This window comes from Anguilla anguilla, chromosome 11 (assembly GCF_013347855.1).
Source record: "Anguilla anguilla isolate fAngAng1 chromosome 11, fAngAng1.pri, whole genome shotgun sequence".
NCBI lineage: Eukaryota > Metazoa > Chordata > Actinopteri > Anguilliformes > Anguillidae > Anguilla > Anguilla anguilla.
Genome location: NC_049211.1, coordinates 889,776 through 912,275, shown reverse-complemented (window position 1 = coordinate 912,275; position 22,500 = coordinate 889,776). Strand labels below are relative to the sequence as shown.

Here is a 22,500-nt window from a genome sequence, read left to right as displayed (position 1 = left end):
CTGCACAGAGCTGCAGGGAGCTGCAGGGAGCTGCACAGAGCTGCACAGAGCTGCAGGGAGCTGCAGTGAGCTGCACAGAGCTGCAGGGAGTTGCTGGGAGCTTCACAGAGCTGCACAGAGCTGCACAGAGCTGCAGGGAGCTGCACAGAGCTGCAGGAAGCTGCACAGAGCTGCAGGGAGCTGTAGGGAGCTGCACAGAGCTGCGCAGAGCTGCAGGGAGCTGCACAGATGTGCACAGAGCTGCAGGGAGCTGCACAGAGCTGCAGGAAGCTGTACAGAGCTTCCTGGGAGCTGCAGTGAGCTGCACAGAGCTGCACAGAGCTGCAGGGAGCTGCATGGAGCTGCAGGGAGCTGCACAGAGCTGCAGGGAGCTGCACAGAGCTGCAAAGAGCTGCAGGGAACTGCACAGAGCTGCAGGAAGCTGCACAGGGCTGCAGGGAGCTGTAGGGAGCTGCACAGAGCTGCGCAGAGCTGCAGGGAGCTGCACAGATCTGCACAGAGCTGCAGGGAGCTGCACAGAGCTGCAGGAAGCTGTACAGAGCTGCAGGGAGCTGCAGTGAGCTGCACAGAGCTGCACAGAGCTGAAGGGAGCTGCATGGAGCTTCACAGAACTGCACAGAGCTGCAGGAAGCTGTACAGAGCTGCAGGGAGCTGCACAGAGCTGCAGGGAGCTGCACAGAGCTGCAAAGAGCTGCAGGGAACTGCAGGGAGCTGCAGGGAGCTTCACAGAACTGCACAGAGCTGCAGGAAGCTGCACAGAGCTGCAAGGAGCTGCAGGGGGCTGCACAGATCTGCACAGAGCTACAGGGAGCTGCACAGAGCTGCAGGAAGCTGCACAGAGCTGCAGGGGACTGCAGGGAGCTGCAGGGAGCTTCAAAGAACTGCACAGAGCTGCAGGGAACTGCAGGGAGCTGCAGGGAGCTTCACAGAACTGCACACAGCTGCAGGAAGCTGCACAGATCTGCACAGAGCTACAGGGAGCTGCAGAGAGCTGCACAGAGCTGCAGGGAGATGCAGGGGGCTGCACAGATCTGCACAGAGCTGCAGGGAGCTGCACAGAGCTGCACAGAGCTGCAGGGAGCAGCAGTCAGCTTCACAGAGCTGCAGGGAGCTGCACAGAGCTGCACAGATCTGCATAGAGCTGCAGGGAGCTTCACAGAGCTGCACAGAGCTGCAGGGAGCCGCAGGGAGCTTCACAGAGCTGCCTGGAGCTGCAGGAAGCTGCACAGAGCTGCAGGGAACTGCAGGGAGCTGCAGGGAGCTTCACAAAACTGCACAGAGCTGCAGGAAGCTGCACAGAGCTGCAGGGAACTGCAGGGAGCTGCAGGGAGCTTCACAGAACTGCACAGAGCTGCAGGAAGCTGCACAGAGCTGCAGGGAGCTGCAGGGGGCTGCACAGATCTGCACAGAGCTACAGGGAGCTGCACAGAGCTGCAGGAAGCTGCACAGAGCTGCAGGGGACTGCAGGGAGCTGCAGGGAGCTTCACAAAACTGCACAGAGCTGCAGGAAGCTGCACAGAGCTGCAGGGAGCTGCAGGGAGCTTCACAGAACTGCACAGAGCTGCAAGAAGCTGCAGGGAGCTGCAGGGAGCTTCACAGAACTGCACAGAGCTGCAGGAAGCTGCACAGAGCTGCAGGGAGCTGCAGGGGGCTGCACAGATCTGCACAGAGCTACAGGGAGCTGCACAGAGCTGCAGGAAGCTGCACATAGCTGCAGGGGACTGCAGGGAGCTGCAGGGAGCTTCACAGAGCTGTACAGAGCTGCAGGAAGCTGCACAGAGCTGCAGGGAACTGCAGGGAGCTGCAGGGAGCTTCACAGAGCTGCACAGAGCTTCAGGGAGCTGCACAGATCTGCACAGAGCTGCAGGAAGCTGTACAGAGCTGCAGGAAGCTGCACAGAGCTGCAGGGGACTGCAGGGAGCTGCAGGGAGCTTCACAAAACTGCACAGAGCTGCAGGAAGCTGCACAGAGCTGCAGGGAGCTGCAGGGAGCTGCAGGGAGCTTCACAGAACTGCACAGAGCTGCAGGAAGCTGCACAGAGCTGCAGGGAACTGCAGGGAGCTGCAGGGAGCTTCACAGAACTGCACAGAGCTGCAGGAAGCTGCACAGAGCTGCAGGGAGCTGCAGGGGGCTGCACAGATCTGCACAGAGCTACAGGGAGCTGCACAGAGCTGCAGGAAGCTGCACAGAGCTGCAGGGGACTGCAGGGAGCTGCAGGGAGCTTCACAGAGCTGTACAGAGCTGCAGGAAGCTGCACAGAGCTGCAGGGAACTGCACAGAGCTGCAGGGAGCTGCAGGGGGCTGCACAGATCTGCACAGAGCTACAGGGAGCTGCACAGAGCTGCAGGAAGCTGCACAGAGCTGCAGGGGACTGCAGGGAGCTGCAGGGAGCTTCACAGAACTGCACAGAGCTGCAGGAAGCTGCACAGAGCTGCAGGGAGCTTCACAGAGCTGCACAGAGCTGCAGGGAGCAGCAGGGAGCTTCACAGAGCTGCACAGAGCTGCAGGGAGCTTCACAGATCTGCACAGAGCTGCAGGGAGCTTCACAGAGCTGCACAGAGCTGCAGGGAGCAGCAGGGAGCTTCACAGAGCTGCACAGAGCTGCATGGAGCTGCAGGGAGCTTCACAGAGCTGCACAGAGCTGCAGGGAACTGCAGGGAGCTGCAGGGAACTTCACAGAACTGCACAGAGCTGCAGGAAGCTGCACAGAGCTGCAGGGAACTGCAGGGAGCTGCAGGGAGCTTCACAGAACTGCACAGAGCTGCAGGAAGCTGCACAGAGCTGCAGGGAGCTGCAGGGGGCTGCACAGATCTGCACAGAGCTACAGGGAGCTGCACAGAGCTACAGGAAGCTGCACAGAGCTGCAGGGGACTGCAGGGAGCTGCAGGGAGCTTCACAGAGCTGTACAGAGCTGCAGGAAGCTGCACAGAGCTACAGGGAACTGCACAGGGCTGCAGGGAGCTGCAGGGGGCTGCACAGATCTGCACAGAGCTACAGGGAGCTGCACAGAGCTGCAGGAAGCTGCACAGAGCTGCAGGGGACTGCAGGGAGCTGCAGGGAGCTTCACAGAACTGCACAGAGCTGCAGGAAGCTGCACAGAGCTGCAGGGAGCTTCACAGAGCTGCACAGAGCTGCAGGGAGCAGCAGGGAGCTTCACAGAGCTGCACAGAGCTGCAGGGAGCTTCACAGATCTGCACAGAGCTGCAGGGAGCTTCACAGAGCTGCACAGAGCTGCAGGGAGCAGCAGGGAGCTTCACAGAGCTGCACAGAGCTGCATGGAGCTGCAGGGAGCTTCACAGAGCTGCACAGAGCTGCAGGGAACTGCAGGGAGCTGCAGGGAGCTTCACAGAACTGCACAGAGCTGCAGGAAGCTGCACAGAGCTGCAGGGAACTGCAGGGAGCTGCAGGGAGCTTCACAGAACTGCACAGAGCTGCAGGAAGCTGCACAGAGCTGCAGGGAGCTGCAGGGGGCTGCACAGATCTGCACAGAGCTACAGGGAGCTGCACAGAGCTGCAGGAAGCTGCACAGAGCTGCAGGGGACTGCAGGGAGCTGCAGGGAGCTTCACAGAACTGCACAGAGCTGCAGGAAGCTGCACAGAGCTGCAGGGAGCTTCACAGAGCTGCAGGGAGCAGCAGGGAGCTTCACAGAGCTGCACAGAGCTGCAGGGAGCTTCACAGATCTGCACAGAGCTGCAGGGAGCTTCACAGAGCTGCACAGAGCTGCAGGGAGCAGCAGGGAGCTTCACAGAGCTGCACAGAGCTGCATGGAGCTGCAGGGAGCTTCACAGAGCTGCACAGAGCTTCAGGGAGCTGCACAGATCTGCACAGAGCTGCAGGAAGCTGTACAGAGCTGCAGGGAGCTGCAGGGAGCTGCACAGAGCTGCAGGGAGCTGCACAGAGCTGCATTGAGCTGCACAGAGCTGCAGGGAGCTGCAGGGAGCTTCACAGTGCTGCACAGAGCTGCAGGGAGCAGCAGCGAGCTTCACAGAGCTGCATGGAGCTGCAGGAAGCTGTACAGAGCTGCAGGAAGCTGCACAGAGCTGCAGGGAACTGCAGGGAGCTGCAGGGAGCTTCACAGAACTGCACAGAGCTGCCGGAAGCTGCACAGAGCTGCAGGGAGCTGCAGGGGGCTGCACAGATCTGCACAGAGCTACAGGGAGCTGCACAGAGCTGCAGGAAGCTGCACAGAGCTGCAGGGGACTGCAGGGAGCTGCAGGGAGCGTCACAGAACTGCACAGAGCTGCAGGAAGCTGCACAGAGCTGCAGGGAGCTTCACAGAGCTGCACAGAGCTGCAGGGAGCAGCAGGGAGCTTCACAGAGCTGCACAGAGCTGCAGGGAGCTTCACAGATCTGCACAGAGCTGCAGGGAGCTTCACAGAGCTGCACAGAGCTGCAGGGAGCAGCAGGGAGCTTCACAGAGCTGCACAAAGCTGCATGGAGCTGCAGGGAGCTTCACAGAGCTGCACAGAGCTTCAGGGAGCTGCACAGATCTGCACAGAGCTGCAGGAAACTGTACAGAGCTGCAGGGAGCTGCAGGGAGCTGCACAGAGCTGCAGGGAGCTGCACAGAGCTGCATTGAGCTGCACAGAGCTGCAGGGAGCTGCAGGGAGCTTCACAGTGCTGCACAGACCTGCAGGGAGCAGCAGGGAGCTTCACAGAGCTGCATGGAGCTGCAGGAAGCTGTACAGAGCTGCAGGAAGCTGCACAGAGCTGCAGGGACCTGCAGGGAGCTGCAGGGAGCTTCACAGAACTGCACAGAGCTGCAGGAAGCTGCACAGAGCTGCAGTGAGCTGCAGGGGGCTGCACAGATCTGCACAGAGCTACAGGGAGCTGCACAGAGCTGCAGGAAGCTGCACAGAGCTGCAGGGAGCTGCACGGAGCTGCAGGGAGCTTCACAGAGCTGCACAGAGCTGCAGGGATCAGCAGTCAGCTTCACAGAGCTGCAGGGAGCTGCACAGAGCTGCACAGATCTGCATAGAGCTGCAGGGAGCTTCACAGAGCTGCATGGAGCTGCAGGAAGCTGCAGGGAGCTTCACAAAACTGTACAGAGCTGCAGTGAGCTGCACAGAGCTGCAGGGGGCTGCACAGATCTGCACAGAGCTACAGGGAGCTGCACAGATCTGCACAGAGCTGCAGGAAGCTGCAGGGGACACAGAGCTGCAGGGAGCTTCACAGATCTGCACAGAGCTGCAGGGAGCTTCACAGAGCTGCACAGAGCTGCAGGGAGCAGCAGGGAGCTTCACAGAGCTGCACAGAGCTGCATGGAGCTGCAGGGAGCTTCACAGAGCTGCACAGAGCTTCAGGGAGCTGCACAGATCTGCACAGAGCTGCAGGAAGCTGTACAGAGCTGCAGGGAGCTGCAGGGAGCTGCACAGAGCTGCAGGGAGCTGCACAGAGCTGCATTGAGCTGCACAGAGCTGCAGGGAGCTGCAGGGAGCTTCACAGTGCTGCACAGAGCTGCAGGGAGCAGCAGCGAGCTTCACAGAGCTGCATGGAGCTGCAGGAAGCTGTACAGAGCTGCAGGAAGCTGCACAGAGCTGCAGGGAGCTGCAGGGAGCTGCACAGAGCTGCAGGGAGCTGCACAGAGCTGCATTGAGCTGCACAGAGCTGCAGGGAGCTGCAGGGAGCTTCACAGTGCTGCACAGAGCTGCAGGGAGCAGCAGCGAGCTTCACAGAGCTGCATGGAGCTGCAGGAAGCTGTACAGAGCTGCAGGAAGCTGCACAGAGCTGCAGGGAACTGCAGGGAGCTGCAGGGAGCGTCACAGAACTGCACAGAGCTGCAGGGAGCTTCACAGAGCTGCAGGGAGCAGCAGGGAGCTTCACAGAGCTGCACAGAGCTGCAGGGAGCTTCACAGATCTGCAGGGAGCTGCACAGAGCTGCATTGAGCTGCACAGAGCTGCAGGGAGCTGCAGGGAGCTTCACAGTGCTGCACAGAGCTGCAGGGAGCAGCAGCGAGCTTCACAGAGCTGCATGGAGCTGCAGGAAGCTGTACAGAGCTGCAGGAAGCTGCACAGAGCTGCAGGGAACTGCAGGGAGCTGCAGGGAGCTTCACAGAACTGCACAGAGCTGCCGGAAGCTGCACAGAGCTGCAGGGAGCTGCAGGGGGCTGCACAGATCTGCACAGAGCTACAGGGAGCTGCACAGAGCTGCAGGAAGCTGCACAGAGCTGCAGGGGACTGCAGGGAGCTGCAGGGAGCGTCACAGAACTGCACAGAGCTGCAGGAAGCTGCACAGAGCTGCAGGGAGCTTCACAGAGCTGCACAGAGCTGCAGGGAGCAGCAGGGAGCTTCACAGAGCTGCACAGAGCTGCAGGGAGCTTCACAGATCTGCACAGAGCTGCAGGGAGCTTCACAGAGCTGCACAGAGCTGCAGGGAGCAGCAGGGAGCTTCACAGAGCTGCACAAAGCTGCATGGAGCTGCAGGGAGCTTCACAGAGCTGCACAGAGCTTCAGGGAGCTGCACAGATCTGCACAGAGCTGCAGGAAGCTGTACAGAGCTGCAGGGAGCTGCAGGGAGCTGCACAGAGCTGCAGGGAGCTGCACAGAGCTGCATTGAGCTGCACAGAGCTGCAGGGAGCTGCAGGGAGCTTCACAGTGCTGCACAGACCTGCAGGGAGCAGCAGGGAGCTTCACAGAGCTGCATGGAGCTGCAGGAAGCTGTACAGAGCTGCAGGAAGCTGCACAGAGCTGCAGGGAACTGCAGGGAGCTGCAGGGAGCTTCACAGAACTGCACAGAGCTGCAGGAAGCTGCACAGAGCTGCAGGGAGCTGCAGGGGGCTGCACAGATCTGCACAGAGCTACAGGGAGCTGCACAGAGCTGCAGGAAGCTGCACAGAGCTGCAGGGAACTGCACGGAGCTGCAGGGAGCTTCACAGAGCTGCACAGAGCTGCAGGGATCAGCAGTCAGCTTCACAGAGCTGCAGGGAGCTGCACAGAGCTGCACAGATCTGCAGAGAGCTGCAGGGAGCTTCACAGAGCTGCATGGAGCTGCAGGAAGCTGCAGGGAGCTTCACAAAACTGTACAGAGCTGCAGTGAGCTGCACAGAGCTGCAGGGGGCTGCACAGATCTGCACAGAGCTACAGGGAGCTGCACAGATCTGCACAGAGCTGCAGGAAGCTGCAGGGGACACAGAGCTGCAGGGAGCTTCACAGATCTGCACAGAGCTGCAGGGAGCTTCACAGAGCTGCACAGAGCTGCAGGGAGCAGCAGGGAGCTTCACAGAGCTGCACAGAGCTGCATGGAGCTGCAGGGAGCTTCACAGAGCTGCACAGAGCTTCAGGGAGCTGCACAGATCTGCACAGAGCTGCAGGAAGCTGTACAGAGCTGCAGGGAGCTGCAGGGAGCTGCACAGAGCTGCAGGGAGCTGCACAGAGCTGCAGGGAGCTGCACAGAGCTGCATTGAGCTGCACAGAGCTGCAGGGAGCTGCAGGGAGCTTCACAGTGCTGCACAGAGCTGCAGGGAGCAGCAGCGAGCTTCACAGAGCTGCTTGGAGCTGCAGGAAGCTGTACAGAGCTGCAGGAAGCTGCACAGAGCTGCAGGGAGCTGCAGGGAGCTGCACAGAGCTGCAGGGAGCTGCACAGAGCTGCATTGAGCTGCACAGAGCTGCAGGGAGCTGCAGGGAGCTTCACAGTGCTGCACAGAGCTGCAGGGAGCAGCAGCGAGCTTCACAGAGCTGCATGGAGCTGCAGGAAGCTGCACAGAGCTGCAGGTAGCTGCACAGAGCTGCAGTGATCTGCAGGGAGCTGCAGGGAGCTTCACAGAACTGCACAGAGCTGCCGGAAGCTGCACAGAGCTGCAGGGAGCTGCAGGGGGCTGCACAGATCTGCACAGAGCTACAGGGAGCTGCACAGAGCTGCAGGAAGCTGCACAGAGCTGCAGGGGACTGCAGGGAGCTGCAGGGAGCGTCACAGAACTGCACAGAGCTGCAGGAAGCTGCACAGAGCTGCAGGGAGCTTCACAGAGCTGCACAGAGCTGCAGGGAGCAGCAGGGAGCTTCACAGAGCTGCACAGAGCTGCAGGGAGCTTCACAGATCTGCACAGAGCTGCAGGGAGCTTCACAGAGCTGCACAGAGCTGCAGGGAGCAGCAGGGAGCTTCACAGAGCTGCACAAAGCTGCATGGAGCTGCAGGGAGCTTCACAGAGCTGCACAGAGCTTCAGGGAGCTGCACAGATCTGCACAGAGCTGCAAGAAGCTGTACAGAGCTGCAGGGAGCTGCAGGGAGCTGCACAGAGCTGCAGGGAGCTGCACAGAGCTGCATTGAGCTGCACAGAGCTGCAGGGAGCTGCAGGGAGCTTCACAGTGCTGCACAGAGCTGCAGGGAGCAGCAGGGAGCTTCACAGAGCTGCATGGAGCTGCAGGAAGCTGTACAGAGCTGCAGGAAGCTGCACAGAGCTGCAGGGAACTGCAGGGAGCTGCAGGGAGCTTCACAGAACTGCACAGAGCTGCAGGAAGCTGCACAGAGCTGCAGGGAGCTGCAGGGGGCTGCACAGATCTGCACAGAGCTACAGGGAGCTGCACAGAGCTGCAGGAAGCTGCACAGAGCTGCAGGGAACTGCACGGAGCTGCAGGGAGCTTCACAGAGCTGCACAGAGCTGCAGGGATCAGCAGTCAGCTTCACAGAGCTGCAGGGAGCTGCACAGAGCTGCACAGATCTGCATAGAGCTGCAGGGAGCTTCACAGAGCTGCATGGAGCTGCAGGAAGCTGCAGGGAGCTTCACAAAACTGTACAGAGCTGCAGGGAGCTGCACAGAGCTGCAGGGGGCTGCACAGATCTGCACAGAGCTACAGGGAGCTGCACAGAGCTGCAGGAAGCTGCAGGGAGCTGCACAGAGCTGCAGGGGGCTGCACAGATCTGCACAGAGCTACAGGAAGCTGTACAAAGCTACAGGAAGCTGCACAGAGCTGCAGGGAACTGCAGGGAGCTGCAGAGAGCTTCACAGAACTGCACAGAGCTGCAGGAAGCTGCACAGAGCTGCAGGGAGCTGCAGAGGGCTGCACAGATCTGCACAGATCTGCACAGAGCTACAGAGAGCTGCACAGAGCTGCAGGAAGCTGCTCAGAGCTGCAGGGAACTGCAGGGAGCTGCAGGGAGCTTCACAGAACGGCACAGAGCTGCAGGGAGCTTCACAGAGCTGCACAGAGCTGCAGGGAGCTTCACAGAGCTGCACAGAGCTGCAAGGAGCTTCACAGAGCTGCACAGAGCTGCTGGGAGCAGCAGGGAGCTTCACAGAGCTGCACAGAGCTGCAGGGGGCTGCACAGATCTGCACAGAGCTGCAGGGAGCTGCAGTGAGCTGCACAGAACTGCACAGAGCTGCAGGAAGCTGCACAGAGCTGCAGGGAGCTGCAGGGAGCTGCACAGAGCTGCAGGGGGCTGCACAGAGCTGCAGGGAGCAGCAGGGAGCTGCAGGGAGCTTCACAGAGCTGCACAGAGCTTCAGGGAGCTGCACAGATCTGCACAGAGCTGCACAGAGCTGCAGGGAGCTTCACAGAGCTGCACAGAGCTGCAGGGAGCTGCAGGGAGCTGCAGGGAGCTTCACAGAGCTGCACAGACCTGCAGGGAGCTTCACAGAATTGTGTGTTTTATTGGATAACGCAGCAATATAATCTAGCGAGGCCTGTGGGATCCTGTCATGTGATTTTATTTTATTGTTTGGGGGGGAGGCTCCCCAATGCCTGGGGGTGCTTCAGCAGAATGACAAAAAATGCAGCATTTTTTGCAGACTGCATGTCTGAAAGCTTAGAGAATTTAAGAAAACTTACCATGAATTTGGTAGGGCACTACAACATTTGGGAATCCCCAATGTACACAATATGTTCCACACCTGGTACATTTTGTATCTTTACTCACTTCCTATTTTACCATTTTTGGCTATTTTGTCACCTCACAGCCAGTGAACTTGTTCAGGAGAAATATGACTGTTTATTGAGATGTCAGACCACTGGGGCCTGGGACCATCGCTTCTCAAACCCAAATGGTACAGATTCTGTGGGAACGAGTCATTCAGAAGACCTCTCAGGCTCACCCGTGTTGGCAGAGGCAAACTGGGCCTTAAATTAATTTGTGTATTTATTTTATTCCCACCTTACTCAACCTACTAACCTTTAAGATTCTAGGAGCACCGCCAAGCTCTTTGTTTTCCTTTGGACGGCGTTCAGCTTCGCCCCGATTCATCAGCGCACTTCCACACGGAGCACGCAATAACTTAAAGCCTGTAGCGCCGGGCGCCATTGTGCTTTTTGTGCAGCGGGATAAAGAGAAGCCCAGCTCTCCGCAGACATGACGCACCGCCCCGCGCAGCCCGGGGGTCACCGCCGGCACTCAGCGCATTCTCACGCCGGGCCGGAGCGCCGTCCAAACGGACCTTCTGTTCGGTGGGAACCGCGGACGGGGGGGGGACGGGGGGGGGGGCGGGGGGGGGGGGGAGCACGCAGACCGTGAATTATCGATCTCCCACGCCTGACCTTTAGGACGCCTTTGTGAGCTGCTGATGCCCTAGGCAGGAATGGGGGGGGGGGGGGGCGGGGGCACAATGCATGATGTACATCCCGCTGGCTCATCGCCCAAGGAGAGGATCGTGGGGGGGGGTGGGGGGGCACAGTTCTGCTCCCCTACAGACCCCCTAAACGATAGAAACCAAGCAACAGTGGGGGGGGCAGGGAGGCCTCTGCCTCAGCCCATTAAGCGATGATCAAACTGATGCATTCTGGGACATGAACTTCTGATAAATTGGAAAGAAAGTTGATAATTGCATATAAATACTGAAACACAGATACACATACCAGCACGCAAACATGTACATTGACACACGGTCACACACAGATACAGAAACGCTATGGTAAGGCACACATACCATTCTGTGGAGGTGGAGGATGTGCTGTAGGCTTGTTCCTGCTAGCCCTCTCTCTCCTGGCCCTCACTGTGTGGCATAAGAGGCCGTGGAACTGCTAGCTGCTTTACATTTTTCTTTCTTTTTTTTTTTTTACATTTTTGGACATAAATCTATAGTCTTATATATTTTGTTGTTTTTTCCTGAAACACATTTTTCTTCAATAATTTCTTCAAAAATGTTCTATTAATTTGTTTAATCTCAGTGGTTATATAAATATTATTTTCTATCTATCTGAGTCATAAAAATAATATTTTTCAATGTTTTCCATTTTTGGACATAAGACTAAAGTCATATATTTTCCTGAATTTCCCCTGAAATATATTATTATACATTTATTTCTTGAAATAAATTATATTCTTTTGTTTCACATCAATTGCTATGTATATATAAATATATATATATTATCTGTCTGAATTATAAAAGTAACATTTTTTACATTTTTCTTTTCTTTTTATTTTTTTTACGTTTTTGGACATACTACTATAGCCTTATATATTTTCCTGTATTTCCACTGAAACACATTTTTCTTCATTTATTTCTTCAAAAATGTTATATTAATTTGTTTAATCTCAGTGGTTATATAAATATTATTTTCTATCTATCTGAGTCATAAAAATAATATTTTTCAATGTTTTCCATTTTTGGACATAAGACTAAAGTCATATATTTTCCTGAATTTCCCCTGAAATATATTATTATACATTTATTTCTTGAAATAAATTATATTCATTTGTTTCTCATCAATTGCTATGTATATATGTATATATATATATATATATTTATCTGTCTGAATTATAAAAGTAACATTTTTTATGATATTTTTTATGATATTCATTTGTTTCACATCAATTGTTAAATAAATATTATTTTTTATCCATCTGAATTTTAAAAGTAACATTTTTGTATTTTTTCCATTTTTGGACATAAGACTATAGTTTTATATATTTTCCTGTATTTCCACTGAAACACATTTTTCTTCATTAATTTCTTCAAAAAATTTCTATTAATTTGTTTCACCTCAATTGTTATATAAATATTATTTTCTATCCACATGAATCATAAAAGTAACATAGTCTTATGTTCAAAAATGGAAAAAAACATAAAATATCGCCTTTCTTGTATTTTCCCTGAAACACATTTTTCTTAAAAAATATTTCAATTAATTTGTTTCACCTCAATTGTTATATAAATATAATTTTTCATCCATCTGAATCATAAAAGTAACATTTTTTATTTTTTCCATTTTTGGACATACGACTATCGTCTTATATATTTGCCTGTATTTCCCCTGAAACACATTTTTCTTCATTTTTTTCTTCATATAAATTGTATTCATTTGTTTCACATTCATTTTTTATCCATCTGAATTATAAAAATAGCATTTTTGAATTTTTTCCATTTTTGGACGTATGACTATAGTCTTATATATTTTCCTGTATTTTCCCTGAAAGATATTTTTATTCATTTTTTTCTTCATATAAATTATATTCATTTGTTTCACATTAATATTTTATCCATCTGAATGATAAAAATAACATTTTTTACTTTTTCCATTTTTGGACATACGACTATAGTTTTATATATTTTCCTGTATTTCCCCTGAAACATATTTTTCTTCATTAATTTCTTCAAAAATTTTCTATTAATTTGTTTCACCTCATTTGTTATATAAATATTATTTTCTATCCACTTGAATCATAAAAGTAACATTTTTTTCCATTTTTGAACATACGACTATCGTCTTATATATTTTCTTGTATTTTCCCTGAAACACATTTTTTTCCTTAAGCAAAATTCAATTCATTTGTTTCACCTCAATAGTTATATAAATATTATTTTTTTCCATCTGAATCATAAAAGTAACATTTTTGAATTTTTTCCATTTTTGGACATACGACTATCGTCTTATATATTTTCCTGTATGTCCCCTCAAATAAATATATATGTCTATTCATTTATTTCACCTTTATTGTTGTATAAAATTTATTTCCAATCAATCTGAATAAAAAAAATTGCATATTTAACTTTTTTTTTTTTTCATGATTTGGACTTAAAAAAAAAAAGCTCCTTTACTTTGTAGGGTTTCAATGAATACACGTTGTTCATCACAACTGTCTTGAGAAATATTTCTATTCATTTATTTCACCGTGGTTGCTTCGGAGACATGATTGATTATTTTTCTTAATCTAAAAATGGCGTATTCACAATTTTTCCATTTTTTTCCATTTTTTAAAATTTCTTTTTGAGACATGATTTTCTTGAACATTCTTCTACATTAATTTTTTTCAAACAAATCTCTATTCATTTAAATCACCGTGGTTGTTACGTAGTCAAGATTTCTAACCCATCTAATTGAACAAATGATGTCTCATCAATCTAAATCACTGATACACTTTTATGTAATGATGAACAAAAAGAATTATGTTATAAAAATGTGTATTTTGTTATGGTTTCAAAATAAACATGATTTGCCATCCATCAGATCCAAAAAGTTAGCCTTAGGGTTGTTGGTTAGGCTTAGGGTTGTGGGTTAGGATTAGGGTTAAGGTTAGGGTTAGGGTTAGGCTTAGGGTTGGGGGTTAGGATTAGGGATAAGGTTAAGGTCAGGGTTAGGGTTAGGGTTAGGGTTAGGGCTGGAGCTAGGGTTATGGTTAGGGTTAGGGTTAGAGCTAGGGTTAGGGTTAGGGTTGGAGCTAGAGTTAGGGTTAGGGTTAGGGTTAGGGTTAGTGTTGGGGCTAGGGTTAGGGTTAGGGTTAGGGTTGGGGCTAGGGTTAGGGTTAGGGTTAGGGCTAGGGTTAGGGTTGGAGCTAGGCTTGGAGCTAGGGTTAGGGTTAGGGTTCGAGCTAGGGTTGGAGCTGGGGTTACGGTTAGGGTTAGGGTTAGGGTTGGAGCTAGGGTTAGGGTTAGGGTTAGGGTTGGGGCTAGGGTTAGGGTTAGGGTTAGGGTTAGGGCTGGAGCTAGGGTTTGGGTTAGGGTTGGAGCTAGGGTTAGGGTTAGGGTTGGGGCTAGGGTTAGGGTTAGGGTTAGGGTTAGGGTTGGAGCTGGGGCTAGGGTTAGTGTTAGGGTTAGGGTTAGAGATAGGTTTGGAGCTAGGGTTAGGGTTAGGGTTAGGGTTAGGGTTAGAGCTAGGGTTAGGGTTAGGGTTGGAGCTAGGGTTAGGGTTAGGGTTAGGGTTGGGGCTAGGGTTAGGGTTAGGGTTAGAGCTAGGGTTAGGGTTAGGGTTAGGGTTGGAGCTAGGGTTAGGGTTAGGGTTAGGGTTAGGGTTGGGGCTAGGGTTAGGGTTAGGGTTAGGGTTAGGGCTGGAGCTAGGGTTAGGGTTAGGGTTAGGGTTGGAGCTAGGGTTAGGGTTAGGGTTGGGGCTAGGGTTAGGGTTAGGGTTGGGGCTAGGGCTAGGGTTAGGGTTAGGGTTAGGGTTGGAGCTAGGGCTAGAGCTAGGGTTAGGGTTAGGGTTGGAGCTGGGGCTAGGGTTGGTGTTAGGGTTAGAGTTAGGTTTGGAGCTAGGGTTAGGGTTAGGGTTAGGGTTAGAGCTAGGGTTGGAGCTGGGGTTAGGGTTAGGGTTAGGGTTAGAGCTAGGGTTAGGGTTAGGGTTGGGGCTAGGGTTAGGGTTAGGGCTGGAGCTAGGGTTAGGGTTAGGGTTAGGGTTGGAGCTAGGGTTAGGGTTATGGTTGGGGCTAGGGTTAGGGTTAGGGTTAGGGTTGGAGCTAGGGCTAGAGCTAGGGTTAGGGTTAGTGTTAGGGTTGGAGCTGGGGCTAGGGTTAGGGTTAGGGTTAGGGTTTGAGATAGATTTGGAGCTAGGGTTAGGGTTAGGGTTAGGGTTAGAGCTAGGGTTGGAGCTAGGGTTAGGGTTGGGGTTAGAGCTAGGGTTAGGGTTAGGGTTAGGGTTGGAGCTAGGGTTAGGGTTAGGGTTAAGGTTAGGATTAGGGTTAGGGTTAGGGTTAGGGTTGGGGGTTAGCCTTAGGGTTGGGGGTTATGGTTAGGGTTGGGGGTTAGCCTTACGGTTGTAGTTAGGGTTGGGATTAGTGTTCAGTTTGCAGGTTTCACTTTTAGGTTAGAGCTAGGGTTATTGTTAGGGTTAGGAACATTGCAAGAGTTTGGCTTTATGGATGTTTAGTTTCGTATAGAACTTCATTTTAGAATACATAAGAATTTATAAATATATTTATATTTTAAAAACCAAGAAAACACATTAGAGAATACCATTCCATCCACAAAGTGACCGTATTAAAGAATCTTTCTTGTATTATTAAATTCAGATGCATGAAAAATCATGTCCTGGACATAAGCAATAATAAGATAAAGATATTTATGATAAGACATCAATAAGGAAACTGTTCAGGATCTTGGCTGCTGGTTATTGTAATGTTTGAATTTATACATGAATGACCAAATCCTTTCTCATTTAATAGGTTAAATAATAAGCCCTATGTGTTGGATTTATTTAACTGAAATACATTTTTCAGGGTAAATGACTTGTACCTGTTGTGTTTCCTTGTATACATTTCATTTAAAAGGTTATAGTGAGAGTCAGACAGATACAGACAAACAGATACTTTATTTCCCAGGCAATGTTTTATTTTCAGCAGGAAAACACAAACACAGCAGTACATTGCATAAGGTGCACAGAGACAGTATCACAGCACAAACACAATAAAAGCATCAGCAAGTGCACAGGATCACAAATACTAAATCATTCTTTATGAAAATTATAAACCATCAATAAAAACCTTCCTCTTTGCTGTTATCAAGTTTGCTAAAACATGTGATTGAGATGGAAGAATTTATTGTTTTTTTTTACCCTTTTGGTGACTTATAACATATTTACATGTCTAAGAATATGATCAATACTGATGTTAAGTCAGTATATTAAAATAACTTGTCAAAAGCATAATTCAATTATTTTTCTCATCATAAAAAATATATTGATGGGGGGGGGGGGGGGGGGGGGGGGGGGGGGGGCTTATTTGGCCTGTGTTGTAGTATTTGAAATAATACAGCAGCATGACCATGAGAAAAATTGTTTCATATAATAAAAAAGGGATTTCATGTTGTGATTAAAATATGCTGATCAGTAAGATTTTCCCCTTACAGAATTCACAAGAAATTATCATTTCACTTCTGTTCTTTAAAAAAATTCTTCTGGAGGGCATGCCCCCCCCCCCAGACCCCCCTACAGGGGTGCAATTTATGCACATCAACCCCCCAATACTCAGATTAAATCTACGGCCTTGGTACTGGTGCAACAGTGAAACTGAAAGTAATTTGATGAAGAACCTCAATCAATGACTACTGCTGACATTATACAATGATTCTGACACCACAAGAAGTGTTTTGGCGAAATGAGAAATTGGCAAAATAATACAAGCACAAGGTTCCTTCAGGATGCAATTTAGAGCATGGCTGGAATTTGAATTACATAACAGTTGACATTTCATCCTTTTTCTCTCCCAACAGAAGGCCTGGGGCATGAAAAAGTGAGTTAATCTCAGAAAAATGAGATCAAATTGAGTATTCAAGTGTACAAGTTTCACAATGACAGCATGATCTAGACAAGTGAGATTTTTTCACCGAAACAAGAAATGAAATGATTTAAAATAAACTGAAATTTACTCCCCAGAACTGTCTACATGATATTGTTGAAACTGTTTGATGCAGCAAATATCATTTACTCTATCTGCAATGTATTTTGTTGCACATAAACATTGAAGTCTCGTTACTATGACTGCCCAACCCCACCCCACCCCCATAACTGTGTGAACTAAAAATATGTCCGCATGCAGATGGCTTTGGTGAGACCAGGAGTCATCATTATACCACCGATGAGCACTGGGGAAAGAAGTCCTTCAGCTCCTCTCTTCTGCCACAAGGGGTTTTCTGGTGAAAATACAATAAATTACATTTATTTGGCTGATTTATTTGACACATTACACTTATTATTTTATCCAAAGCAACGAACAATAAGTGCATACCGAAGATCTTTGGAACAACTACAAAACACAGGTCCGATAAGATACAGTACTCATGTAACAGTTATCCATTGCCATGAACACATTAAGTCCACAGTAAGCATAGGCTCCATCAGAAAGTTATGGTAAGTCAAACCAGGTGGCATGATGATGAGCTACAACATCAAGATGACTATATAAGTGCAGTATAAGAGCTGGATGGAGGTACATGTGCAACATGATAACAAGTGCTACAGGAACAAAGTAGAAGGATTCAAATGTTAAGAGCAATCCCAGACTGTGCGCTGTAGAGTAGTGATAGTTAGTCCAGGTACAGTCTGAAGATTGGGAGTGCCCTGCAGAGTAGTGATAGTTAGTCCAGGTACAGTCTGAAGATTGGGAGTGCCCTGCAGAGTAGTGATAGTTAGTCCAGGTACAGTCTGAAGATTGGGAGTGCCCTGTAGAGTAGTGATAGTTAGTCCAGGTACAGTCTGAAGATTGGGATGTGCCCTGCAGAGTAGTGATAGTTAGTCCAGGTACAGTCTGAAGATTAGGAGTGCCCTATAGAGTAATGATAGTTAGTCCAGGTACAGTCTGAAGATTGGGAGTGCCCTGCAGAGTAGTGATAGTTAGTCCAGGTACAGTCTGAAGATTGGGAGTGCCCTGCAGAGTAGTGATAGTTAGTCCAGGTACAGTCTGAAGATTGGGAGTGCCCTGTAGAGTAGTGATAGTTAGTCCAGGTACAGTCTGAAGATTGGGAGTGCCCTGCAGAGTAGTGATAGTTAGGAAGATGGGCAATGACTGAGTGGTTCGTAGAGAAATTCAACTATTTCTAGATATTCTGCAGGGTGAGGCAGGGGAATTCAAGGTCTTTTCCGTAAAATAAAACAGTGTTTGGCATTAAAATTAAAAATGGCATTAAAATACACAAAAACTTATTCACCAATAATTAAAAACTCAAAGACATTTCAAACAAATCTTCTCCAAACACCTGCTTTAATGTTTTTTTAACATAGAAAAACAAAGGTCCACATGTTTTGACACTTCCCCACAACACATACCTATAAAACACATACAATGATTTAGAATATAATACACATACAGTATAATGCTGTCTCATATTGTTTAAGAGAGCAACTGCGAACCAGAGGTCAATGGGATCATCGTACAATGAGAAACTTCCTGGGTGAGCTTCTCTCGCCTCATGGGCTTCCATCACAAGCACAGCATAACAATTTTATCTGACTTATTTTTTTTAATTGAACGACTGTTGTTTTCACCTACATTGCCACATTTGAAGCATGCATCATTCGTGATCTTGTATAAAATGTGGTGATGGTTACCATGGAGATCAGCATCCCTCACGTTTCTCTAAGGACACAGACAGTGCTTAGATGGGCATAGAGGCGCTGATTTGAAGATGTGTGTTTGTGTCTGTGTGTATGTGTGTGTGTGTGTGTGTGTGTGTGAGTGTGTGTGTGCGTGTGTGTGTGTGTGTGCGTGTTTGTCTGTGTGTGTGTGTGTGTGTGTTTGTGTCTGTGTGTATGTGTGTGTGTGTGTGTATGTGTATGCATGCTTGTGTGCAAAGAATGTGTGTGTGCATGAGTGTGTGCATGCTTTTGTGTGCATGATTGTGTGTGCATGCATGTCAGGGTAATTAAATTGGTCTGTATTTAAATCATGTGTCCAGAATGAAAAAAAAAGTTGATGGTTGATTCAACCTAGATACTTTGCATAATTAAATATATATATATATATATATATATATATATATATATATTTTTTTTTTTTTTTTTAGTATATTTAATACAAAATAAGTGTGAATAAAGATTGCCACTGGAAATCTCCGGAGATTGAGGTGAAGGGCAGGTGTGGTCACCTGTCTGCCTGGTTAATCCTCTTAAAGTATCAAACCCGAGGGTGCACTGGTCTGCCTGTTCTCCAGATGGATCCGCTCACCTGTCTCAGCCCGTGGGAAACAAGACACCGTGCTGGGGGGGGATGCCACCCCTGGAGCACCTGGCAGCCCCAGTGCTGGTCCCATCGCCCCACAATGCCGTTTCTCCCAACGTCAGCTGGCGGTTAATCTCAGCTGCAGCTCACTCAGTTTGTGTTTATTTATGTTGGGCAGTGAGGAATGGAAGGAGAAAGAAACTTATCAAAATGGAAACTTGTGTTTTTATTGCAAAGGAGAGTGACACTGTTGCGTACAGATAACCAGCCTAATCTAAACGAAAGCAACCTTGCACACACTGGCTTTGCACAAACACCCCCGCAGCCCCCCTGCACACCACCCCCCCCCCCCTCCCTGGCATAGAGGGCCCCGCCCTAGGCTGATAAAGAAATTAAAGCTGTAATGCTTAATTTTTCATGTATTAAAAACATGCCACATTTCATACCTTTTATTGCTGGCATTTCTGTAGCAATATCCATTCAATTAATCTGCGTTCTGTAACTGCCCCTCTATACGTATTTTTTCAGTTGGTATTTTTTGGACTGACAATCCCGCCAAGTATTCAAATGTGATGATGCACACACAGGAACTCGCATGACGAAAGTGGAAGAGCGAGCACCAATTATTTAGTTATTTAGGCAAGTATGGCAGGGAATTGATGTACTACTGGAGGAAAAATATGTTTGATGGGTTTATACTGCACTAAACAACACATCGGCTAACATCTTCCTTTTCTTAATTTGTGGAAAAACTCTGTGAACTGAATATACCTACTTGCATCAACACAGCCTGACATTTTTACATAATGTGAGCTGCCCTATTTGTTGTGGTTGATGTCACTAATAGCAAAATTCATCAAACCTAACCACATCTGTTGACAATTTCTATTTAAAATGAGCTTTGATATGTGGCTCAATATCACGGTACTGGACAATATTGCAGACCATCTCCAGGCAGTTTTCTTTCCCCGGCTGCATAAACACGAGCTGATAATGTTAATGCTAGTTTATTCCAGGCTTCCGCTTTTCTCTAACTGTGATCCTTTCTTGGCTCTGGAACCGTCCTCCCCACTGTGGGTGGAGAAGGTATTTTCAAGCTTGTGATGATCAACAACCATTCTCAACCTTTTTACACCATTTCCATTGCGTCTTCACTGACCTTCCTCTGACCTTCCCCATGCTGATGGATAACAACTAATTTATGCAATTACACAAACTGCAAGTTGCAAAACACATTAAATATACTGTGGTCCAAAATGGCTGTTGAACACGACCCATGTGAATGAAACACTTCATACGCGACCCTGACCTGTCCGTGTGCCAGTCTGACTGTAGAGCGCACACCTGTCCGTGTGCCAGTCTGACTGTAGAGCGCACACCTGTCCGTGTGCCAGTCTGACTGTAGAGCGCACACCTGTCCGTGTGCCAGTCTGACTGTAGAGCGCACACCTGTCCGTGTGCCAGTCTGACTGTAGAGCGCACACCTGTCCACGCAGCCTAAGCCCAGGCCGACAGGCTGATCTCATGAGCAGCACTCAGTGCGTGAGACTGCCTGTCCACAGGAAATGGTGAGAGAGATCACTATAGACATTAAATGGAGAGGAGGGAGGGATCCAGGCTCAGAGCGATAATGCTGGTCCATATGAAGGGTAATTATAACTGAGCGGCTGATCCTCTGATCAGCGGCATAAACCGACCCCCCCCCCCCCCCCCCCGCCCCCCCCCCACCCCGCCCTGTCCCCACCACCGCACCCCCCGCCCCCCCCCAATTACCCAAAAATCCACAATTGAAATGGTAAGAAGGTGTCAGGAAATTGACCATTCATATGCTGATAATGCGGACCCAATGCACCCCACTGTGGGTCTGGACCTCCATAAAATCCTGATTTATAACCACACAGTGAACTGTAGGCCACACCCCTTTTTAAAACACACATGCACTTATTGCTGTTGTTTACGGAAAGAACCATGGGTAATGTAGTGTTTCTCATTTTAGATCCTTCACATGTGCACCCTTAGGGTTAGGTCTTTCCGTAAAAAAGGAAGATAAACACACATGCGCATTATAAAATTGGTGTGACCTACAGTTCAGGAAACTGTGTGGACATTAATCATGATTTTATGGAGATCCAGGCCCATTGTGGGGTGTAATGGGTGCCCATTATCAGCACATGAATGGTGGATTTCGTAACACCTTCTTAACATTTCAATCGTGGGTTTTCGGACAATCGGGGGAACCCACAGTGAGCCCCCATATCCCGGCTCTGCTGGGTTAACAGGAAAGAGGCCCCTTTGAGCGTCAAACAAACGAGAGAAACACGGTGTGCACTGTTCCCCGAAACCAGACGCTAAATAAAAAAATAAACAGGTTAATGTGCAGAAAACACTGGATTTTATAACCTTGCCATGCATGGGATGTTCTCTCTCTCTCTCTCTCTCTCTCTCTATGACTTCCTCCTGGAAACGTCCAGTTAGGGATCCTCATGCACAAATGTAACCTGTGAGCAACACTTGTGTAACTCAGCCAAAGAGCACACAGGCTCTCACTGTGGCCCCCTACATTTATAGACAAATAAAAATGTGTTAGTGGACAGGAGCTTTGAAAACAGTCCGGAAAGTTGTTGTTCTGCTTGGCATGGCTGTAGCTCCAGGGACAGGCAGCCTGTGATTTTGTATGCAGCGAGCTCTTCCATGCTGTCACACGGACGTTTTGTTTTTGCTCCAAGTGAAGTATTACAGTTCCAGTCTTTCAGCCGCAGGGACCTCGACTTGCTTTGACTTCTTCCCCCCCAAGCCTGGAGTTCAGCAAAGCACTGCTTCCCCCCTGCAGTACGATTCCCTGTATAAGAGCTACACACACACACACACACACACACACACACACACACGCATACACACACACACACACACACACACACAAGCACACACACACACGCACACACAAGCATACACACGCACACACACGCACACACACGCACACACAGACAAACACGCACATACATACACACGCATACACGCACGCACACACGCACACACAACCATAGACACACACACACACGCACACACACACACACAGACAAACACGCACGTACATACACACGCATACACGCACACACACATACACACATACATACACACACACACACATACATACACACGCATACACACACACACAAGCACACACACACACAGGCACATACATACACACGCATACACACACACACACACACACACACACACATACACACAGACACACACACACACACAAACACACACTCACACACACACGCATACACACACACACACACATACACATGCATACACATACACACAGACACACACCCACACACACATGCATACATACATACACACATACGCACACACACACACACACACACTCACACACACACACACAAGCACACGCACACATCATACTCACACACACAAGCACACGCACACATACATACTCACACACACACACACATTCATACCCACACGTACACATACACACACACACATACATACACAAGCACACGCACACATACTCACACACACACACACACACACACCTACATACATACTCACACACACACAAACACACACGCACGCAGACACACAGGAACACGCACACGCACATACACACACACAGACACACACACACACACACATACGCATACTCTCTCACACACACACACACACACACACACACCC

At 49.4% G+C, this 22,500-nt stretch overlaps 1 long non-coding RNA gene across 2 annotated transcripts in view; it reads right to left on the bottom strand.

The window, feature by feature from the left end:
- Window positions 1-15,837: 15,837 nt before the first annotated feature.
- Window positions 15,838-22,500, bottom strand: part of LOC118208367 — a 17,189-nt gene continuing 10,526 nt past the window's right edge. The window contains exons 2-3 of one of the 2 annotated variants that reach the window (XR_004761553.1): window positions 18,796-18,938; window positions 15,838-16,765 (exon numbers count right to left, since the gene is read on the bottom strand). This is a non-coding gene — a long non-coding RNA (uncharacterized LOC118208367). Of the gene's footprint in view, window positions 16,766-18,795; window positions 19,124-22,500 lie in introns of those variants that run through there. The other variant, XR_004761552.1, reaches the window with a different exon arrangement.